This window comes from Dicentrarchus labrax, unplaced genomic scaffold (genome assembly GCF_905237075.1).
Source record: "Dicentrarchus labrax unplaced genomic scaffold, dlabrax2021, whole genome shotgun sequence".
NCBI classification, from domain to species: Eukaryota; Metazoa; Chordata; class Actinopteri; family Moronidae; genus Dicentrarchus; species Dicentrarchus labrax.
This window is the reverse complement of record NW_026136704.1, coordinates 6,105,695-6,129,433: the sequence shown is the minus strand read 5'-3', so window position 1 is coordinate 6,129,433 and position 23,739 is coordinate 6,105,695. Positions and strand designations below refer to the sequence as shown.

The 23,739-nt window shown below is 40.8% G+C and overlaps 2 long non-coding RNA genes across 5 annotated transcripts in view; one reads left to right on the top strand and one right to left on the bottom strand.

Annotated features, from left to right (window-relative positions):
- The window catches only part of LOC127362277 (uncharacterized), a 107,027-nt gene that overhangs the window by 32,455 nt on the left and 50,833 nt on the right, over window positions 1–23,739 (bottom strand). For all 4 annotated transcript variants that reach the window (XR_007884416.1, XR_007884417.1, XR_007884415.1 and 1 more), the window contains exon 3: window positions 7,603–7,651. This is a non-coding gene — a long non-coding RNA (uncharacterized LOC127362277). The remainder of the gene's footprint in view (window positions 1–7,602; window positions 7,652–23,739) is intronic.
- The window catches only part of LOC127362278 (uncharacterized), a 38,084-nt gene that overhangs the window by 7,601 nt on the left and 6,744 nt on the right, over window positions 1–23,739 (top strand). Inside the window, exons 4-5 of the long non-coding RNA XR_007884418.1 lie at window positions 2,387–2,503; window positions 3,046–3,158. This is a non-coding gene — a long non-coding RNA (uncharacterized LOC127362278). The remainder of the gene's footprint in view (window positions 1–2,386; window positions 2,504–3,045; window positions 3,159–23,739) is intronic.

Sequence of the window (23,739 nt, the reverse complement as noted above, 5' to 3'; positions counted from 1 at the left end):
GAAAAAAACACACATGGATGGCTACTTATGTCGTAATGAACTCAGCATGCTGTCGGCTTGTTCAGAAACACATGCAAGAATGGTACACATCCACATGGCTCAGTGGAAGAGGAAGATAAAAGGAAACAGCACAGTTACTGTACAGTCCTTGTATAGAATATTGCATGGTGGGGATGTTTTAAAGTTTAAATCATTCCTGACAAGGATTTAGCCAGTTTATTGTTAATAAAAATGCATTTTGTTATTATTGGTGGAATGTCTGCCAAAACCTCTTAGACCTTGTGTTTGCAATTATGATTTCCAGAACTCATTCATTGGCAATGGCACTAATGGATTTTAAGAAGGCACCATCATCCAGCGAAAGTCTATGATGTTTAAATATATGATTTAGTGCTGGTATTACTCCTGCTATCAGTCTTCGCAGCCTTTAATAAATATACACTTAAGACAAATAAAGCTGGCATATCATGAAACACAACTGCTCCTTGTGTTCAGCATGGACAAATATTGGCTAATTTAACTTCAAAGCATATACAGAGAATATGCTTAGAATTTAACTATGCGCATAGGTTGTGTGAGGACACAGTGTAATTTATGCTGCTGAATCCTGAGTGGAGACAGCCAGCCGGAGGATGCCTGGCCCAGAGAAGAAACATGCCAGGAATTTTAGAAGATGGCTCAGCAGCGGCTCCAGATGCAGGCAGAGCAGGAGGCTGCATCACTTATAGAAAAATGAGTATAGGGAGATAAAAGGAATGGGGAAATGGGGATGCCTTCTAAATGGAACAGAAGCCAGAAATGGAGAGAAAGGGCGAAAGAGATTGAAAGAGGATGGCAAACTGTAAGTGAGGTACAGCAGGGAGGCAGAGGAAGGGAGGAGGAGGACAGAGGGAATTGTAAAAGAGGCAGTGGAGACTAGAAGAGGGGAGGAGGCAGGCAAGGAGGGGAAGTGAATAAGGAGGAACAATGCAGTTAGTAATGCAAAGATTCCCTGGGAAAGTTTTTCAAATCTTACAGCATTATCTGATGATCTACATACAGTATACATGAATATATTTATTCTGAATAATGCCAGGAAATGCCTTCTTTAAAGAAATAAGCAATGGTTTTAGTTTCATTCTGAGATCTTGCAACATGGCGAACTAAAAATAGCTACAAGGGGCAAGAAACATGAGCAGTCAGACAATAATATAGCTTCAAAACCAAAAGGCTAATGGTAAAACATCCATCTACAAACCAAATTGACCCTTCCTAAGCCCCGCCCCTTATCCTCTGTGCTCCAATAACAGTTGAGCAAGCCTCGGTCAGAACCTCAGTCGACTTTCTCATTTCCTGTACTGAGATATGCTATGTGCTAGGCTAATCTCTGTTGAAAAGACAACCACATTTTGAAGATGGTTAAAAGATAAAAGCGACATATAGTCACATCTTAAGTGAGCTAACTAGCTAGCTAATCTATCTTAATTGTTAGCTAGATACTTACATGTGAAAGCTAATGTTAGCAAGACGCTACCTAATTTACATTTGTTGTTAGTTAGCTCATTAGCTAACATTTTGCTAACATTAGCTAACTTAAGATCGACTGTTATTGGAGCACAGAGCAAAAAGACCTAACAAATTTGTGATAGTAATGCAATGGGTTATTAAAGATTCAGTGACTCTGAATGTGGAGGTTTAGCCCAAACGGTCGTATTGTTTACAACCTGTCTGACCTCCTGACTAATCAGGAATCTCACCCCACTGGACAGATTTTTTTTTTCAAAGTTGCCAGTTTCTTAGATTTCAGCAATATCAATAGTTGTTTTGTATTAATAAGTATCTCTAAAAAGTACATCCACATTTTCATCCAGCACTGACTTTCAGTTGCAATCCAGGAAGAAATGTGCCCTTCATAGCAGTAACTGAGAATGGGGGAAATTGGGGGCCTTGAATGCATTAGACCGCAGTTTGTGTACAGTAACCACATCTTTTCCTAACCCTAACAATACCTTCGCCATAGTTTATTTGACCATAACCACTTTCAGCCCTAACCACAACAATTTGCCATGTGGAAAGTGATAATTTCACTAACTTTGCCACTGTACTTTATAAAAACATTGGGTGTGTCATTGAATGTAAACCCTGAAAACCCCTTTAAACGTGTCTGCAGAATCGTGTGATATTGGTGTTCTTGTCTGCCAATAGGCTTGAATAAGAATAAGATTCAAATCCCTTCTGGCCATGTTTGTCTCAGTTATCTCAAACCACCCATTCCCTACTTTTCATCCATTCACTATACCTGATTCCTAACCTATGCCCTCCCTCTGCTCATCACTACCCACATTCCTCCATTCCCTCCTCCCTTCCTATTCAATCCGGTGCATACCTCTCCCACATCTCATTCTAGGTACTGTCTGGGGGCCTATAAGCAGCTCGGGTGGAAACACACCTGAGACGGAACCCCCACATTGAGTCTCCCTCTGCCCGGCCTTCAGCACATCCTCCCAGACCGACCTAACAGATGGTATTCTTCTTCCACCTTCTCCCCTCCACATCTACATCAATTCATCTGTCCTTAGCATCAAAACATCCTGGATTTCCATTTAACTTTTAAATGAAATACTGTTGTGGTGTGGCCCTCGCTAGTGAATTGGTTTTAGCGGCTGTGACTACTACTTAAAGTGGCACTGTCCAAAATTTCATTTAAATAAATGTCTGTTTCGTCATCGTCAATTGTTGAACGAGGTAACACAATGGTGATTGAGCCTATTACCCACTGATGAAAGTATTGCAATATTTATGGATTATATTTGCAATATTCCTAACTGGGTGTCTGTGATGACATTCACAAAAGAAATGCAGTATTAAGTTACTGCTAATGCAAACCGAACAATCCTACTGCTGCAGCTTCACATTAAAAGCATTTACCTTGCGAAAGGTGAGTTGACTTTTATTATGAAGTAGTCACAGAAATTGAAATGTGTTGTCAGTGAGATTAGCACTGGCTGTTGTTGTTCTTAAAAAAGGCCTCTATAAAACAAGGTAATTTTGGCCATTTTTCAACAGTGGATCAGTTGGAAATATTGCAGTGAGTAATGGAACAAGAAGGAGCAGCTACAGTGAGCTGTTAGAGGAAGAGCTGCAGGCGACAGGCTGCACACCTCCATCTTCTCAGCAAGGTAACCAACTCCTTTCACTGTGTCCCGCTGTTAACAGACTCATGCCGTGTGCAGCATGAAATCAGATCAGGCTTGCTCACAGAATGATGGAAAAAGGCCAATTATTGCCTGACTTCTTCATTAAAACGACAATAGTTTGTGTTGCTGCCGTGAGAATTCTGGTACATTCAACATAAATATAAAAGCACAGTTACTGTCACCACCAGTAACTTCAGGTGTCACTAAATCAACCAGGACTGAAAGCTTAAGGATTGCCACTTTAAGTACATTCCTGCACACTGGCTGTATCTTGGCTGGAGAGGTTCCTTTGAAATGTTGTCAAACCCACAATAACAAGATGTTGTTTTCATTGTAGAACTTATTAGTATTGGATAGACAGTTTTCATTTAATGAAACAAAACCCTTGTTCTTCTATAGCTGTGGCCTGCCATTTTCTCCATGGGCAAACACGCTGTAAAATGAGAGGACTGGGCAGCCGACCTCTCTACACAAGCTGCTTTTTCAGTATTGCATCTACATAGAGCTGGCTGACCAGAGTTGTCAGCAAAGTGGGCTCTCAGTGCTGATGTCCAGTTTATGAGTGGACCAGGGGAGTCCGGTCAAATGATGCATCAGTTCAATCGAACAGACTAAATGCAATGCATCATTCTGATCCTATAGACAAATAGGAATCAATTCTACAATAAATACGTAATCAATAAAGCTGCATCATACCTATCATTTTAAAAGTGGACAGCACTGACTGGATGATACACACTTTTCCATAAAAGGTCGATATCAGCCCTTTATAATAGAAACCCAATTCATCACCGGAGAGCATTCTACAGCTGTACTTGTTCTCCAACTGTGAATCATTTATCATGCAAAGTACTTGAGTTCTCTGGTGCATTTGGCCATATGGGAACATTGTGATGCACTTTATTTCATAGACAGATGATAACGGGTGAGGGAAGAAGGCAGAGACAGGAAGGAGGAGGGGGAACAGAACTGTCTTCCTCCAGCTCTTTAAGCCCTCGAGAAGAACAATGATTTCTTCTGCTGCAGCACTCTAGCACCACTGAGAGGTGTTTGGCAAAAAAATTTAGTAGCCATCTACTCAATACAGTTGAGCACTTGAGAACCATTGGCTGTAAAATGAATGATGGTAAAGGTTAACACAACGTTGATGGCAAGTGTGAATGATATTGATGAACTGAAAAAGGCTAGCTGTAAGGGACTATGTGACAAAACATGCAAGGCTATGAAAACAGTGGTGATCAAAAAGCAATTAAGAATATATAACAGTTTCTATCTAACTTTATCACAAATTTAAACCGAATTTCGAGTAAATTGGTGAAAGAAAATGCGACTGAATGCTTGTTTCCATCCACTACCGTTATGAGATCATTAGGAGTTGGTTAATCGAGATAAGCCGTAGGTGGCGGCAGTTGTCCAGTCTGAAAACCAGAAGAAGTGGGCGCAAAAAGATTATGTAATTAAAAGAGCGCCAGTCTGACCTCAAACGGTAAAAACAATGTTGAAAAACAGGATGGAAATATGACATTTCTGCTTGTTTCATGCATTAATGTCAGGAAGGTTCCATCAGATCTGCGTGGAGGGATCATGGCTGACCTAAGTTAAATGTTCAGAACTTGTTCCAAAAAACTGCATTAATTAAAGCCATTAAGCGCATTCATTATTTTTCTTAAAAGGCAAAAATCACCTCAAGCATTTTGTTGTTTCCATCAAACTTTTCGAATGTGATACTTGTGCGCATCAAAATGTGAAACATCACTATTGTCTCTATTATCTATTTTCTTCATGGCAAGTTGGCAATGTTCTCTCTTGAATATGGTCTTGGTGAAGGGAGACAGACAAGGACCAGAAAAACGGCAAAAGAAAAGTTTACAATGCATCCATCACATCCACCTAGATAATTGAGACAGCAAGGATTCACCGGATTTAAAACAAAATAAGTTCATTGGCAGTATGTTTATTCATGGTGAGTTTTCAAAAAGACCTCCAGTTTTGTGATCTGGCACTGTTGCAGAACCTGATTCCTAAAAGCAGAAATTTATATTTTTTGCCTCTATTATGGTTAAGATGTGGTTAGGTTTACGCACAGAAACCAATTTGGTGTTGGGAAATGATTGTGGTGATGGCAAACAGACACCATTTTTGACTACACGGAAAGTGACTAAAAACTTTAGAGTGAAATCCTAAAAGTGCTTCATAAACAGGACTAAGCCAAGCCCTTAAATTGGACTCATCTCCTAACCCAATCTGCTGCTATGAGTTATTAGCGATTTTAGATTTAACATAATTCCCCCCAGATTACCATTATTCCACTAATTTGCAAAACCTTCGATACCAATGCAGGATGTCCAGTGCTTTACAGCCCAGTCTCACTCCCAACTCATCAAATACTGTTGCTTTGTCAGCTTTGCAGTCTGTTTCAAAATATGATGCTGGAGGTGCCCTCAGTGTCATTTCTGGTCTGCAGGGGTCCATCCTTAAGCATCATTTTTGGACTTGCCCACCAGAGGTAGTATAAATAGCCAGAAAGTCAGTATATGAAGGTGGGCTGGATGGATGGCTCAAACAAAAGCAGACTTTCACCCAGGAGATCGCTGTTCTTGTCCCATTCAAAACCAAAAGTCAGAGTTGACTTCTTATAGGTTACAAATGTAAATGAACTTATATAACTTTCTTAAGTTATGCACTTAGTTTTTGTGCCAGAACCTAAAGAAGTAGTTTTTGTGCCTAAACTTAACCAAAGTGTGACTTTTTACAACGATACCCACACAAGCTTTATTCTGAAACTTCAACTGGATGTATGTATTCTTGCTAACTTGATCATGCAGCCCTGCGTGTCCAGAAATGATGCTAAGGGATACCTACAGGGTCATATTTTGAAGTGAAAGGCCACTGACCAAGCGGCAGTATTGGATGAGTTGAGAGTGAGACGTTTTGACGCTGTGGTCTACGATTGAAGTCCTGTTTCATCATTTCTCTGTCACTACACCTTAACTGAGTGTTTTTAGTGGTTTAGTTGCCACTGACTGAATTGAAAGGAGCATTGATGAGTTTCTGCTTCTGAATTAAACTTCTCATTTGTAAGAGGAATAATGCCACAAGTAAACCTTGAGACATGAATGGGAACTATTCAGGTGGAAATCTCAGCGTAATGGACTTGAAAACTTCATCCACCTTCCTCCTGTCAGAGCGTATTATAAAGTAAAACATTTTTTGCCTTTAATGTCTTCTACTTCTTTCTTTCCTCCATCTCCCAGTTCTCTAATTCTCGCCTCCATCCAGCCACTGGGTTGGATGTTTAATGTTTTAAATGGGACTAATGCTAGATCCTTATTGCTCCCCAAGAGGGTGTGGACTCTTATTACCCCCCGACTGTACACTGCTTCAGTGCTTTCCCCCAGGAAATACCATTGGCATGAGGTGAGAAATCTTTGTACTGTACAGAACCTTAGGGCCACACACACAACCACATACACACCAGGTCAGTGCTTTGTTTGTATTGTGAACATTTTCTACCTCTTCAGAGCAGATTAAAAGAGATAAGTTCCAGCCTTTGCCATTTCGCACCAATGACAAGCGAAATGTGTTGGGCTGTTCTCACAAAGATAGAAATTGACTGTGGCTGGGATCTAAAAAACTTAAGATACAGTAGAATTTCACCTACTGCAAAAAGCTTTCTAGCTCTGGTATATTTTGGACTATCTAGGATAAATCAGCTACTACGTTTGGGTAATTTCAAACTTTTCAAACTAAAAAGATGGTTGAATGAGCTCTAGCTTTTAGCTGCTACGTTCCAGCCTCTCCAGCTGAAAATGTGTGCCTTGTGGAAGAATTTAACATTTACAAGAATGTTTTATTACGTAGGTTACATTTGGTAATGAGTGAAGCAATAACATAAAAATTCCAAGTGGCTACTGCTGTCTCTTTAAATTGTACCCTATTATTACTTGCTTTACACCATTGTTAGCAAACCACAAATTGAGCTGTTTTCCCATTTTTTGTCAATTGTCAGCAGGTGTTACTGAGCGTCAGCTGTCAGCAGGTTTCTCTTGGTTCAGACATATCCTGCGATAGGAGGGCTAACTTTTTACTGTAGGCTTAAAATGCGGGTTTATTTTTGTCCAACTACTTCACATCACACAGAACATGTTTAAGTCTATGGACCCGTCTTACGTATCTCTGTGAAACCAACCTCTAATTGGAAAGATGTGTGGGTGGTTCAGTTGAAGTAAGAAAGCCATTGATTTTCACATGTTTATATGAGCCAGTATTCAAAATCAATGAAAGCTGTACTTTCAAGGCTGCACGCCTACATGTTGGTGGATCATGTGAGAGCTGTCAAGGTGGACTATGCTGCAAGTGTCACATCCTCATCAAAAAGCAACAGAGATTAGATAGCCATTCAATATGGTGAAGGTAACTGCCTTACCTTTGTGTATTCCTTCTCATTCCCTCTGCTTAGTCTTCCATGATTACTGCTGTGAACAGAAACAATTCCAGTTAGAGCACCCGACAAAAGAGACCACACCTGAAACCCATGGCACATTCCAACCAATTTTAATATCCAGGTACTCAACTCAAGATATAGATGGAAGGAAAATAACAATGTGCTGAACCTAAAGGAAGAGAAAGATGTTTTGGAGGATCAAGAAAGGGAGAATGATGACCATGATTCCTTGGATTGAAACTACTTTCAGCTCTAAAGAAGTACTTGACTTTTGCGCTATTGGATCAATCCATTTTCAACGGATTCAACAGACCTTCAGTCACTCTCTCATCAAAGCTCGTTCAGATGCCATCCATAATGACACCAGAGAAACTCTTCAGTGCTATAAGAACCAAACAGGTTCTTCTCATCTTTCTACAGATAATGTGGGTCAGGCAGTCAGATCTATTATTAAGAATTCAATTCATATTCATTATAAAAAGAATTGGAGAAAGTGATACTGTATAGAATGAGAAGAATAGGATGATGTGTTCACAAGGCTAAAAAATATGGCGAAGGATTAAGAGCGCAAATGCTTAAAAATACAGACGATGACATTTTCGTAATTCGACTTGGGAGACAATTCTTCTTTTCCATTATAGCCCTGCTTAAGTATTTGAGTTATTCTGCCCTGACAAATTTGTTTCTTTGACTGAAATCAAAGAGGAACTTATTTTGGTACTGTGTGGCATTAGGTCCTAGCACAATTGTGAAATGGATCAAAGAAGACATAATGTTATTAGGATGTTTGCCTTAATCTTTTGCAAACTAGCTCATATCATTTAAAGGACTAACAACAAATATACTACTGGTTTATGATATTCAAAGAGTTACTAAAATAAAAACTTAAAGGAACAGTACGTATGATTATTGTGGCACCTAGTGGTGTATTTGCTAATTGCAATGCCCTCGCCTCACCCTCCCATTCAAAGCGTCCCCAAATTCTTTGACGTGAAGATACTGTGGCCCTAACGGTGACGTAATCTTACATGCTAGCAACAAAACACTGCCCTGAATATGTGTCATGGCTACACATGCTCCATCTCCCTCTACCCCATCTTTCAGTCGAAGTCCATACCTGTCCTCTAGACATCCTCACACCCCACAGCTGTGGTCAAGCTGCAGGTTTGTCTTGCATTAGCAACCTAGCAAACAAGTCACTTCCAGTCATTTGTCAGATGTTGCCAGCCTGTTACTGATATCCTGTCTGTCTGTTGTAGACTACTAGAAGTGTCTTTTTTATCATTTCTGCCATATGGACACTACTTTTGGGCCAATGTCTGGACACCACTGTGACGATTATGTCCACATGGATGGAAACTGAAAACCCTCCATCAATCAGTTTTCCACCACTAATCCCAGTCAGCGTCACGTCGCAGCAGGGAACTCTTTGACTCTAACTTATCTTTTTATTAAATATATTGGGGGCTTTTTAACTTTATTGGATAGTGACAGCTGAAGATAGAAAGGTGGAGCCAGAGGGGATGGCATGCAGCAAAGGTCCACGGGTCAGATTTGAACCCATGGCTGCAGCAGCAAGGACACAGCCTTAGTACATAGGGCACCAGCTCTTTCAGGTGAGCTACCAGGGCGCCCCAACTCTAACTTATCTAATATTTCTCTATATCAGGACACCTCACCAGCAAATGTCTTTGCATAGACTACATGTATTCTGAAAACCAGAGGTCATTCTTTGTAATATTGTCACTGTACTCTAGCTAACTTATAGGCTCAGTGTTGACTTAAACTGTCATAAGTGGCTGGATACATTAGTCCCTAGTGATTAGTTAGAAATAAAATCAAACACACACACGAGCTAATGCAAAGGCGGACTGAATAATCGAGTGGCAACAAAATGGCAATTTAGTGTGAATATCACTCTGGTACAGGACCACTAAAGGTCTAGAAATGGAGCTTGTGTGTCCAAGGTTAGTCTACTGACTGCTACTTTGTGCTTCACATCCGTCCCCTGAGTGATACTTCAAACTGTTCAACAGTAGTAATAACAGTAGATCCATAAAGCAGTGACCATTATATTAAAGCAGATAGAATGAGGACAAGTCACAGTACGAATCCTGCATATTCAGAATCAAAAGAGCAACAGCAATATTTTTAGCTGTGGTGAAAAAAGCACAGAGTCCAATATCTGGCAAAGTATAACAAGAAACAAACAGGCCTTTTAAGCCTCTTCGAAAGCTTTCATCTATTTTACATTGCAAGAGGCCTCAATGAACTTTGCTGACTTTGTATTCTTTAAGAAAAAACTGCATGGAGGTCAGCAGCAGCATGCTTTCTCTGGTCCCCTGTCCCTTTAAAGACAATGACCTGACCAGCAGGGCAGCTTGGCTGGAGATGAGAAAGTAGTTATTTCCAGCACCCTCCTCATTTATTTGTGTACGTGTTTTAAGAGACCTAAAGCAGCGGTCTGGATGCCTGGGTGCCATGCTGATAAAGCAAGAAGGGGACTCTGTGCACTTTAACCAGGGCCCCTGAGTGAGTCGAGGGGCATCATGGGGGGGCTCGGACAGGGGATCAGGGCTCTAAGCCAGGCGGATACACTCGGGTGGATAACATGTCTTTAATGCTACTGATGGACTGCCCAACTGGCGCCCCGGCTGGCTGGCACCAAGCCCAGCGTTCTTCTACTGGCTGAGAGGCTGTATAGCTTGGATGACTGTTGTGAGACAGACAAGGAAAGTCAGGGGTGATAGACAGACAGACAGACCGCAGACAGACAGACGGAGGCAACCTCAAACACACAGGACACACAGAGGCCAAAGGCAAAGACAGATGGGAAGAATCACTGAAGGACAAACTGGGTGGAATGTAGTACATACAGGGTGCATACCTACTCAATTCATGTACATTTTAAGCTGACATAGGAGGTTAATTAATGCATCCCAGAGGTAGCGTATAGCATCGAACTAAAGTCTCACAAAGCTAGTTGTTTAACTTCTTATGTGCCTTTGGAAGACTTTAAAAAAAGGCAACACAGAGCAGCCAGGTTGGTAAAATATGACTACACCGTGTGCAGTTACTCAGCTGATGCCAACCAACAAGATTTCCTGACACTGAGGTTCGCCCACTCTCAACACTTTCTTATCTGTCCCAGCATATCTATCTTTTTTGTTTGCATTTCATCACCGCAGCAAACAAGCTATGATTCATTTTCCTGATATCCATTTAAGATCCCGCGAAAAAGCAATCTGTTAAAAGAGCCTGGCAATTCTGAAGAAAGCTGCAATATCACTCTCCTGGCAGATTTCATCCTAAATGTGCTCAGTCAGCCTTGAGCAGCAGTCTGAAATAACAATACGAGAGAAAAATTGGAGGGAAAATGCAGATTTCAGAGGTTGGAATGCCGTGTATCGATTGACTCACATTAAGTGAAAACTGAACCAATAAGGTTTGCTGCAGCAATGTCAAACATTTCAACTCTTGTCCAGCAGTGATACGGTATGAGTTTGTCATGGTTCAATGCTTGTCTTAATGTATTACAAACTGGTCTCTGCCTGTAGTCAGAGGTCAAAACAAGCATCATACTACAACTTTTAAGTTCTGAATTTAGTCAGACATGGTTTGCACTAGATTGAGCCTACATCGAGTCAGTGCTTTAATGGTGGGGGCAGATAGCTGATTACTTAGTCTCGTTCCAAAGTTGTCAAATACCAACGCTTTGGCAACTATCTTCCCTCAAAATGACTGACCCCACCTTTAATAGTTGAGGGGAATATGGAAAAGAGAGCCAAAGTCAGAACTTCCAGAAGTAACAAAACCTCATTCAAAATTAACATTTGTGAAAATGCAAATGAGAAAATAAGTCAGCCATGAAACATAAGTTTACTCAACAGTATGTCAGTGGTCTATTCCATACGTCTAGATAAGGGTGGTCATTTTTAAAAATTGATCAGATTTCATTGTTTATTATTTCTGTTATTAGCATTTAGCAAACCCTATTTCCCACAAGCCCCGGAACACTTGTCTCTTGACATAAGAGGCTAGTCAGCAAGTGGATGCTGCTAGTTCAGACATGGCTGTGACAGAAAGGATTACTGCAAAAAATTTAGAAAGTCACAAATTAAAATAAAAAAAGATAAAATTAGAATGCCCATTGGTGGGCATCATGGATAAGGGAGAAACTAAAAGGTATGATGACGTATTACACATTAGTAAAAGTTCCTGCCAGATGTAATTTTTAAGTATGCTACCAAATTAAGCATTATTTAACTCAACAAAAATGCTGTAGCAGATTATCATTTATATTAAAACAGTGGTTGGTCAGAACCCTCATTGGGGATTTAAGTGGCTCCTTAGCCGCTAATTGCTCCCCTATATTCACCAACTAGTTGCTTACTTGGCCTGTCTACTGTTTGGTGCTGGGTGGGTAGTGTGCAGCGGGTTTATCAGAGCTTTTTTCCTGAAAACAACTGCCTGCTGGGACTTGAAATGAGATTGGTTTGAGTGGAGGCCAGAAAACCAAAGTAATGAGTCAGAGGAGGCTAAAAGACTCTGTAGGTCTGAGGGCAACTGCTGAGTCAGGCGATTATTCTTGGTAGCGTCGTTGCTACTTGGGGGCCATTTTCACATCATACACGTGATTACTGTATATAAACAATACTGTTTAGCTCAGCCTTAAAGGTCCGGTGTGTAACATTTAGGAGGATCTATTGTCAGAAATGGAATATAATATTCATAGGTATGTTTTCATTAGTGTATATCAGCTGAATAGAAGGATTATTGAGTTTTTGTAACCTTAGAATGAGCCACTTTTATCTACAATGGGAGTAGATCCTCTTCTACAGAGGCTGCCATGTTGAACCACCATGTTTCTACAGTAGCCCAGAACGAACCAAACACTGGATCTAGATAGGGCCATTCACGTTTTTCACAAGTTTTGTGGCCACCATAGTTTCTTTGGACAGGGCATGAGGCTAGGGTGTTGCAATCAGTGAATACGCTGCTGGATGCCACTAAACCCTCCACACTGGTCCTTTAAGTATTGTATTAATAACACTCTTCAAATATCATAAACAGGAATATATTTGTTATTGGTTGGTCAGATAGTCTCTTGTTTTTTGTGAATAATCTTCTTTCAATCGTATTCGGAGGATCTGGATATTACAGTCCGATTTATTTATGTGTGTGATCCCAGAGAGATTATTGTAACCAAAGCAAGGGATTCTTGTTCTTTGGTTTTGATGGAGGTTTCCTCGATGGGCAGGGCCACACTCTAATAACTCACTTCTCCCCAAAATGTAAACATAGCATGGTTAGGAAATCTGAATGGATTCAGTCTGATGATACCTGCTGCCACAAATACCAGGACGCCGCTTCATTTGAAATTATTTACTTATGGCCAAGCGATCAGCAGGAAACTTTATTTAAAATGGGAAGAATAAATATACTGTGTACAGTTAGCTCTAACAGGAAGGGCTGTTTATATTTGGAGGGCTCTTAAGGAAATCAAGCTGTGTTTAGATTATCAGACATTTCGACTGCTGCGGGTTATTTAATAAATAAACAGCTGAAGCTCGGGGTCTTAGATTCTGTTATGTGTTTGGTTCAACATCATTTGAGTGGTCTGGTCAAGCGCTTACCATATATTATTATAAACCCTTGTCTAGAGAGTCTGCTTACTTGATAGAAACACATACCCGATTTGTACTTTTTATGTTAAAGTGCAGAGAGTCTGAACTGGAATACAGCACGGCCCATGGCCCTCGTCTAACACTGTGCTAACTGAATGAGGATGATATATTGAGCTGGTGATGGCTTTTTGTTAAAATATTAGATCTGGCACAGGCACTCCATGTACCGTATGGTTATACCTACCTCTTTGTTTGTCTGATAAAACAGATTTCAAACCTGATTTTCCCAAATGTTTTAGATGCAGTTTCTTCTGCCGCAGTGGTCATAAAACTGTATACACTACCGTTCCCTCCCTCCTCCTATATGTGCCTTTGAACAAGAACACCTCAACAACAAAATGTAGGACTTTGACACATTGAGGCCACAATTTGCCTCCTGTTTATTACCGACTTTGGTTCCCTTTAACCAAAATCAAGATCATTTCCTAACCTTATAACCAAGCAGTTATTATTTTAGCCATGATGATGAGATCCCCTTACCTTAACGAGGTCGTAGTTTTAACCTAAACCATAATCTTTGCCTACACTAAGTTGGTTTTTATGTGCCAAACATAACCAAACCTTAAAGCTGCAGTAGGTAACTTTTATGAAAATAATTGTTTGTCATTGTTGCTGAAATTTTCACACTGTTTTGACAGCAGTACATGAAACAGATAATCTCTCTCTCAGAAAATCCGGTTCCTTTCTCGGCTCTGATTGGTTGTCACCCGGTGAATTCTTGCACATGCCAATAGGAGCACTAGGAGGAGGCAGAGGAACCTGATTTTTTTTTGATTATTTGTCTCACGTACTACTGTCAGGATATAGTGAAAATTCCTCCAGGCTGTACCCTCTCCAATCAGATGCTTTAGGTTATAGATAGTTGATGTTAGGGTCATGGTTGGATTTAAATCTGCCAATCCCAGTGAAGGAGGCCTGGGAGAAAAGAGACAAATGCGTCCCCTGAGCTTGATAAACACACTGTACATTGGCTGGACCCCAACTGGCACTGCGCTGACATGCTTTTTGCAATATGGTATATGTTAACTGCATGCTAGCCGACCATAATCCCGACTATTTATTGGAGGACTCACATGGGCTTAACAGAATAAGTGGGCCAGCACCTATTGTTGTTACTGTCACTGACATGGGGTCGTGGCGTGTAGAGCTGGGGCCAGTGGGCCCGTCAGTTGGTCGGTTGGGACAGCTGAGAAGTGGCCTCAGAGCTGTGGGAGTGGCCCCGGCCCAGATGGCCATCCTATACAGCCCAGGGATTCAATACCTTTCTTTCCCCCCTTCACAGACCAGATGGAGACCATTACAGTGGCCTGAAAGACCTGAGTGAGAGAGAAAGTGAGAGAGAGAGAGAGAGAGAGAGAGAGAGAGAGAGAGAGAGAGAGAGAGGTGGTGGTGGGGGTGTCTCGCCTTTCCAAAATCTCTAATTACTGCAATTGTTGAAATCTTTTCAGCCTGCTTTTTTCTTGCTTTTCTGATACAAAAAGCTCCCTCTCAACATGCACTGCAAGCCCTCCTGAGAATTCCTATAAGAGACCAGACTCTTTCACACAAGACAGAAAGAGCGAGGGAAAGAGAGGAGAAGGAGAAATGCAGCGAAGGGAAGGGAGAGAGGAGAAAAAAGCACATTAAAGATATGCAAATCCAACTGTCTGGGGTGAGGAGCATTAACCAGCGTTAGTAGGATAGCTGCCTCTATTTTTAGTGTTTTCATGTGTGTGTGAGCGCACGCATGAGTTTGTGTGTGTCTGTCTCTCTCTGCCGAGGTGTGTGATGACTTCCTTAAGCCTGGGCTTTCATGTTCTGGTGAGACAGTCTGGGCGTCGAGATATGTCGGCAGAAATATTCTGCCTAATTGAGACACTTCACAAATGAAGCTGTCAAGCCCAGGCTTCAAACAGAATACACAACAGCAGTTGAAAGAGAATTTCTAGGACAGCAGTGTGAAGGAGTTTCTTTCTTTTTCTTTTTTTTCTTTCTAAACAAGTACAGTGCGTTAAATGATTACAGGTTGGTTTCAGGACAATCATCAGAGTTGCCAAGGATGTTTAAAAAAAAAAACTTCCACAGAGAGCCGAGGAGAGTCAAAAATAGCAGCCATGCCAATCACGTCCTCAAGTCAAATAAAATAAGTCAAGGGGAGGGATGCATTTAACTCGTTTATTTTTTGCACATGGTTTTGACATTACCCAAGGCCGAAGTCAAAGCCATGCAATGTAGAGGGCTTTCAGGTGATGTAATGCAACGTCTGGCAGCCATGTTGGCCTTTCTCAGTTCCTGGAAGCAGCATGGTTGTTTCCAAATGCACAACATGGCCAGATACAGTTTTTAGATACAAATTGTCTGCACCATATTTTAGTCTTTCTGTGCCTTCATACTCAAGCAGGTCTGTGACATTTGTTAAGCCTCCAGTGTGTGGGATTTAGTGGCATCTAGCACAGATTGTAACCAACTGAAACCGCTCGTCTCAACATAGCTTGTAGGAGAAACTACGTTGGCTGTGAAACTGACAACTAACGGCGTATTTGCTGATTGCAACGCCATCGCCCTATGCCCTGTTCAAAGCAACTATGGTGGCTGCAAAACCCGTGAAAATCTAGAGCCATCACTTGCTTTGTCCCTTCTGAGCCACTGTAGAAACATGACAGCTGATTCTAAAGTAACAAAAAGAAATGAAAAGCTTACAATAGTGAGAGAAAGGTGGTCAAATCTTTGGCTCTAATGCTAAAACTGTTGTCCTAGATCTCATAGTGAGACACGTCCGAGACTGGCTGATTTTAACTTTGGGGACCAAGCTCAAAACCTGCAGCAAAATTCTCAGTGTCAGACATTTAACAACGTGACTGCTGCTATGACCCCCGTCTGCCAACCAACTAATCAGAATGGCATGAAATAAAGCGGCACACACTGGCTGACATGACCCGTGAGCTAAATTTTGGAATTAAGTTTAGGGGGAGACCACGCAGAAAAGGAAACCTTGCCTATTCAAACCATAAGAGTGGCTAAGATGGATGACGCAATCTGACATGTCTGAAACTGATATCCTACAGTCTGACACAGGTCGACCAAGATTTTATTAGACCCATCTCACACAGTGTGACATTCAATAAACCCGCATGATCATTGTTGAGCAGTTCAAAGGCGCCTTAAGTCACTGATTTATCTTGTGCTTCTTATAACAGTAAGTACAATGTTTTTATTTCTTGTTACCAAAAGTTAAGGTTATGGGCTAAAATGTGTGAGGAAAAGAAGACAGCACTGCCAGAAGAGAAATAAAAGTCTGTAGGCAAGAGCTTAGGACAGAGACTTCTAGGTTTTATTTAGCGTTACTGACACTTTTTCAATGATTAGCGCAATAGAGAGGTGACTGGGTCCTATAGTATGGCAAGCAAAACTGGGTATAATGTCTTATGTATTTTTCATATGACACGTGATTTACTGTAGAAATTAGGTGTGTAAGAAAATGTCAGAAAAATTATTGTACACTTGAGTATTGCAATATTTTGTTCTGTGATGTATTGATTCTCAAAAATACTGTATCGATTTTTGTGTTTAAACCCCCAACTACCAGATAGCAGTGTCTGTAAACTGAGGGCACACATCAGCATCATCAGCAGTTCCCATCAACATATGGAACACAGATGATTGGAAATGTACTGAAAAGAATAGTCTGAGAGTGAAACTGCTTTCAAACATGCTGCTTATGTGAGGAACATGGAAATGCTGACATGATTTGATCCATCTGGCTTCCCGTAATACATTAGATTAATATGACACAGTTAGTAAGTATCATACTTACCTAGTACCTTACCTTAGATTTTGGAACTTTCTTCACTGTGATTTGGAAAGACTAAAGTGAATCTGCTTGGGTTAGGGGTTTTATATATAGGTGAAGCTAAAAGCGCTTTTTCCGGGTGATTACAATTACAGTCAGCAAGAGCTGCCATCCAAATAGGACCATGGATTCTCTGATATATGTTCAATTGGGTTGAGACCGGTGACTATAAAGGCTATAGCTCATGATTCCCATCAAAACCATTCAGTGAGCCCTCATACTCATTTATTCAGCTTTTTCCTTATATTAGTCACCATTCTGTACATGTAGCTTTCAGGTAAAATTAATATATATATATATATATTATATATATATATATATATATATATATATATATATAAGGAGATTGTAAAATAAATACAAGCATACCCCCAGTGTCCTCTTTTAACAAATGTGGTTGTAAAATAAAACCTGAACCAGAAGAAAAAAATCCCCTCAGGCACCGGAGTATCCAGGTTTTATATTAAAGGGGCACTCAACTGATGTTATATGAAGATCAGTTAACTCGTCATGAGGAGCACTCCTACTCCCCCTAACCTTGATGATGTCATAGATGTGTCACTGTTTGGCCAGGACAGTTTTGACGTCAGGGGTCGTCAGTTTACTAAATGATGACGGGTCCTTTAAGGGAAAGGCCTAGGACCCACTGTACTAGATAACTGGAGGAAGGTGTAAATATGAAAAAGGCAGATTGGTATCTCCAATAATACCATTATGCAGCAGGAATATACCGGACACAAACAGAACTCTTCTTTTCCAAGTCGTGATGGCTGAGCATGTGGTAATTTAATTACACACAAAAGGCATGAAGCCACACCAGGGCTAGGGGGTGCTATTAGCCATGTCACAAATCTGCATAGCCCCAGTTAAACCCCATAAGTATTTAAGTATTTCTTTATTTCTAAATAAAGAAACTTGTAAAAATTTAAATAACCAGCAATTTGCTGCATTTGTTGTTGCTGTTGCTGTTGCTGCATTTTGGATGTATTGTGTTAATAACTGTGAAAGACATTTTTGTCATTGCCTTGTGGTCACTTGTATAGGGTTATAGCTATTTTGTTGAATATTCTTTGGCCAAATTCAGTTATATTTATATTGAATCAGCTTTAACTGAAAAAATAAGAACTCCTTAATAAACTAACTCCGAAGTCATGAAAATGTACTACTTTCTTAGCACCCGACATTTTGGTCAACCTCGCCTTTAACACTGGGAGAGGAAAAACCCTTTTGCTGGCTATGCTATTGGGACGGGATTTTTATTGATACTGATGTCATTATCAATTCCCTTATTGATTCCTGATTCATTTCTGTGTGGAAAAAAAGAAGGCTCTCACCGGCTTTCAGCGTTAAATGTTTTATCATCTTTGAGTCTGAACACAGTGTAGAAACAGAGTACGAAAAAAGGCACTTTTGCAAGTTTCCAGCTGTGTAGACGCATGAGTTTGACGTCATTGTTTTGTCAGATAAACACGCTGACTTTGTTAAATAGAACTGATAAGCTTGGAGGCATACGACTGTAATCCCATCTGATACTCAGCTAGTCAGATGAAAAACAATTATATAATTTTTGTTTTCCTGTAAGGTGTGGAAAAAAGGTTTGGAAGAGTATAATTGCACAATGTTTCCTTACCATCAGCATTACATCAATTTGTGCTCTACTGTATTTTTAATGCATAGCAGCAGTGGAGCACTGCACGCTGATTTCAAAGGAAGCCTTTCTTCCCGATAGCTGACGGCTGCAGCAGAGCTTGGGGCTACTGTGATGAAGGAGCAGAGCTGTGCGGAAAGTGGATCAGTAAAACAATATGTGAGCCTCTGCTCTGAAACTTTCATCATGAACTCTAATACTTTACAGTGTTTGTCAGTGCAGTCTTTGTTTAGACAAGAAGAGCCGAGCCCTGAGAACAGCAGGCTACTGAGGGCCTGCCGCAGAGTGTGATACCGATGGCTACGGATAGCATATGGCACTGGGAACTAGATACAACACAAACAAACACAGGACACAGGGATGGGCAGGCACAGACGATGGGATTACATAGGCTGTATACTGTGTGCGTGTGTGTGCTGCATGGCTGTAGGTGTATATGTGTGCACTGTTCAGTACAGTGTGTAGAGTACAGTTTACTGAGCATGCGTAGCTTATAGGTTTCAGCACCACATGTCAGTATTGTGATGAATGTGAATGTCAAGTGCTGTGAACACTTTCAGTAGATGTTCCTGCAAGAAGAAATTCCAAGCTAGCGCCACCTCTTCAGAGCATATAGCCTATATGTGGATAGGGTTAGGTAAAATATTAATGAGAGAGACTGTAATAGACACATCGGCCTGTGGCTTGTGACATTTGACTGTAGCTGTCAGCATCAAATTTCTAATGCACAATAACGTCCAGACATAGGAAAATAATGGATGAGGAAGGCAAGGAATTGAAAGAAAGTGCTGCTTATCTTTGTATATCAGAGTATAATATAACATGGCCACTTACCAGAGTAAAGAAAAACTGGAAAATGTCAGCTTTATTTTTGTATACTTTTTTAGTAATACTTTTGTTGCATTTTGATAACAGGAGGAGTGACAGGAAAGGCAAGGAGAGAGAGAGGGGATGACAAGCCTGAGTCCGGATTCGAACCTGGGCAACTGCAGGACTCTGCCTTCATATGATACATATGTAGATATAACCTTTGGACGTTTTTAACTTTGTGATTTCCGTTCTGCCTGTCTGTATGTGTTGATCCAGGTGGCACAAGCTGCTGCCTTTCTCTTCCAGCCATAAATAAAGTTGTATTGAATTGAAACACCTTGCAGTAATGGACCAATGTTTTTACAAGTGGGTCCCCGTTTTATTTCTTTGTCATGCACGGAGTGACGCAACACACATTTCTGCTGAAGGTTTCAGGCTGTAATTGACAGTAATTGACACTGGTGGTGGTAACAAGCCAGCAAATGTAACACGTAGCAATGCCAACAAAAATAAAAGAATAAGGGCACTGAATGCTGGCAAAGATTAATGTAAACAATGTATGACTGAAAAAGGCAAATTGGCAAGTGTTTTCTGAGGAAAGGAATACATTTTGTCCAGACCTCAAGAATTCACACGATGCATTTCGGTCAGAAACAACGTTCACAAGAAAACCCCTCAGGGTTCCTCAGCTGCTTATCTATAACATTAGTGTTGTTATGGTTACTTATGCATATGTCTTATGTACAGCATTTTGAATTCCCCTTTTGTTGAAAAGTGCTGTATTATACAAATGATGCTAATTATATATAGACTTTCTTTTAACTACACATTTGTGTGAGCATGATGGCTGCCTCACATATCCCGCGCACGTTTGGACTTTGGAATCCAACATGAACATGACACGACATGAACCAAGGTTAAACAGCCAGTACATCAACAGCTTTTGCTGCCATTTCTACAGAGAAATGCCAATCAGAGCTGTGCAGTAGCTGTGATTTCTAAAATCAGACCATGGTTGCCAAATTCACCCTTCAGTCTGAAAGTTAAGTGATTTAAATTGCTGAATGCTCTTCTGTGCTTTTCTTTTGTTCCACGATTCAACCACGACAGTTACATATCAAGTGTTTTTGAGGGGCTCCGAGTTACCTAACATTGTCTATGTAGGATATGAATGGAACTTTGGACACCCAATATAACTCAACCAATTTTGCAACTCTACAGGACTGTAAGAGTCCTGATATACATTTTTTATGTACACACTTTTTTCCAAGCCCAGTGGGCCAACCATACCAGTACCATTGAAGTGACACTGATACCAATGAAGTACTCGATACCTTGGTTACACTATAAATGTTCTTGTGGCATCTTGGCATGCTGAACTACCAACTCAAATCCAATACACATTGCTCGACGACTGTATGTAGTTGCGAGCCGTAGCTGTGGCCAATTACGTCAGTTTAAATTGAAGAACGCGTGCAAAACCATACATCTTTCTTTTTTTTCAAAATACAAACGGATCAAATGTTTTTTTGACTGGAGAAGGTTCGATACCAGTTGGTACTGGTTTATTATACCTTAAAGGAATCAACTACCCATACCCAGCTCTAATGCCCATGGTATAAAACCTTAAAAATTATGACAGCACTGCTGCGTGAAAGGGATCTAATCCACCTAAAGTGGTGCCAGGAGCCAGATCAAAACCAAATATGTAGACACATTACTGATGTTTTTTTGTTGTTCAAGAGACAGTCTACATTTGACACTAAACTTTTGATCTGTCAGCTTGTAACAATCCTTTCTTCCAAATCGGAATCAAATTGAAGATGTTGCCTTCACGACAACACTGGTGAAGCTGTTTAAAGGAGCTGTCAGAAGAAGGATTACCATTCGCTGCAGCAGAAGTCTGGTGGATCATAGCCAGAGGAGAGAAAGGCGAGTGGGGTCTGACAAAAAGCAGGAGGCCTAAAGTCAGCCCGGCCCGGGGCGAAAGCTGCACTCCACAGGGACACAAACACACCAAACTCAAGCTCAAGTCTCCTCTGAAAAACAATGAGCGAGAAAAACACACAGACATGTGGGCAGCACACATGAGCATACATGAAAATACATGCAGCACACATTCTGTTTGTGGAGGAGACGTTTAAGCCACGGGCCTGTTGCTTACAAAAGGATCCTTTGTTCTATTACTGCAACACATACAGTATGCACACAAAAATGTACACACACACCAAAAAAGACACGAGTGCTCCATGCATACCGGGCAGAGCAGAGAGTGGCTGCAGGTTTAAGGCTCTCAGGGACTAGTCTGAAAGTTGCATCTATCTCATACATCTGTGTTGTCTCACTGGGGTGCAGCTACACTGCATATCATCCTGTACATGCATCTAGTGTTTCATGTTAGTGTGTGTGTGTGTGTGTGTGTGTGTGTGTGTGTGTGTGTGTGTGTGTGTGTGTGTGTACACTGAGATAAAGACACTGTGAGTGAATGCTGTATGTGAGTTGGGTCACCTTACAGCAAGTTCTGTCAGGAGGTGAGGACGAAATGTTGGGAGAGAAACGTCTCTGTGTGTCAGTCTGGCAGCTTCTCCCCTCCTCCACCCTGCCGCCTCACATCTCTCACATACACTCCATTTTTAAGTTGATGTCTCAGTGTAAACATGGAGACATCAGAAATATGCTGCAGGAATGTACAGTATATCAAAATGTAAACACAGACGTTTCTTTGTTAGTTTTCTTAAGAATTATGTCTGTAGATAAAATGTACATTTGGCAGCATACAATTAAACAATTACGAAAGAAAGACCCACATTGATTAGATTGGCAGGTTGTTGGGTTTGCAGGGAAATCTGCAAAATTGCTTTCCAGCACAAAACAGGAAAGAGATTCTGTAAGAGCTCAGAGAACAAAAACTTGATTTCAAAGAACATGCATTTTCCCATTACATTAAATTAGGGCTGGGCGATATGGCTTAAAAATAAAATCTCAGATTTTTTCACACCAAACCCGATTTACATGCCTCTGCTTGAGGTGCTGGAATAAATTGGTCGTACTGCTACCTTTGGTTGCAACAGCTTTCAAACAAACTTTGCAGTGGGTCGTGGTTTGTTCACTGTCGGACGCCACAAAACCAAACCAGTTCCAAACAACCGACGACATTGTGCCTTTTTTGGGGACGAGCTCATCCTGGCTTGCTGCCGTGTTGTGTTTATCTGTGGAGAGGCGGGGGGAGGGGTCAGCGCACTCTGACCTACGGGAGCCCAAAGGGAGCGCCGGTGTTGTGGAAGTTCAAGAGAAAACCGATTTTAACTAAAAATAAATCGTGTTTAACTACGAATTCGAATTAATTGATAAAATCGATTTATCGCCCAGCCCTACATTAAATATTCATGATTCACAATAAGGAATGATCAGAGTGAGTAAAAACCTGAGAAAAAAAAACATTGAATCAGATTTGGTTGACAGTGGCCAGGCTACATAAGGTACAAACCATGGCACTTTAATGTGTTGATCGAAGAAACTTCATCCACGATGCTCACCAGGACCATTTCATGGATGCATCAATTTCTCTTGCATAGCAAGATGACATTCTTATTCTTAATCCCACTTGCAAATCTCTGATTGCCTCAATTGACCCTTCCGTTTTGAAACCCCAGTCAACTTTCTCCTTTCTTGTACTTAGATATGCTATGTGCTAGACTCGTCTATAGGCTGAAAAGACAACCACATTGTGAAGATTTGAAGAGGTTAAAAGATAAGTTAGCTAATGTTAGCAAAATGCTAGATAACTAATGGGCTAATCAACATCAATCTTTTACGAGCTAATAAACAGCTAGCTAACCAGATAGCGTACCATCAGAGAATGTCTAATAAGGAGAGAAGTTCCACTCTCGGTATACTTCCGGGTTCTGAACTGTTGCAGTTCCCCTCTGGTTCCATATGCGGGCGCTCACAGGATGAGTGTAGAATGAATGGAACTCTATGGAGCTATACCCCTCAAAATCCACTTTTCTCAGGATATAATTTTTTGTCTAGTAATTTGAATGTTGCATTCGAAAGGGGATGCAAAGAAATTACACATTGCTGGGTGTTAGATTTTTTAGAGTCACTTATTTGCTTTAAAAAGTCTTTAACGTCACACACATCGT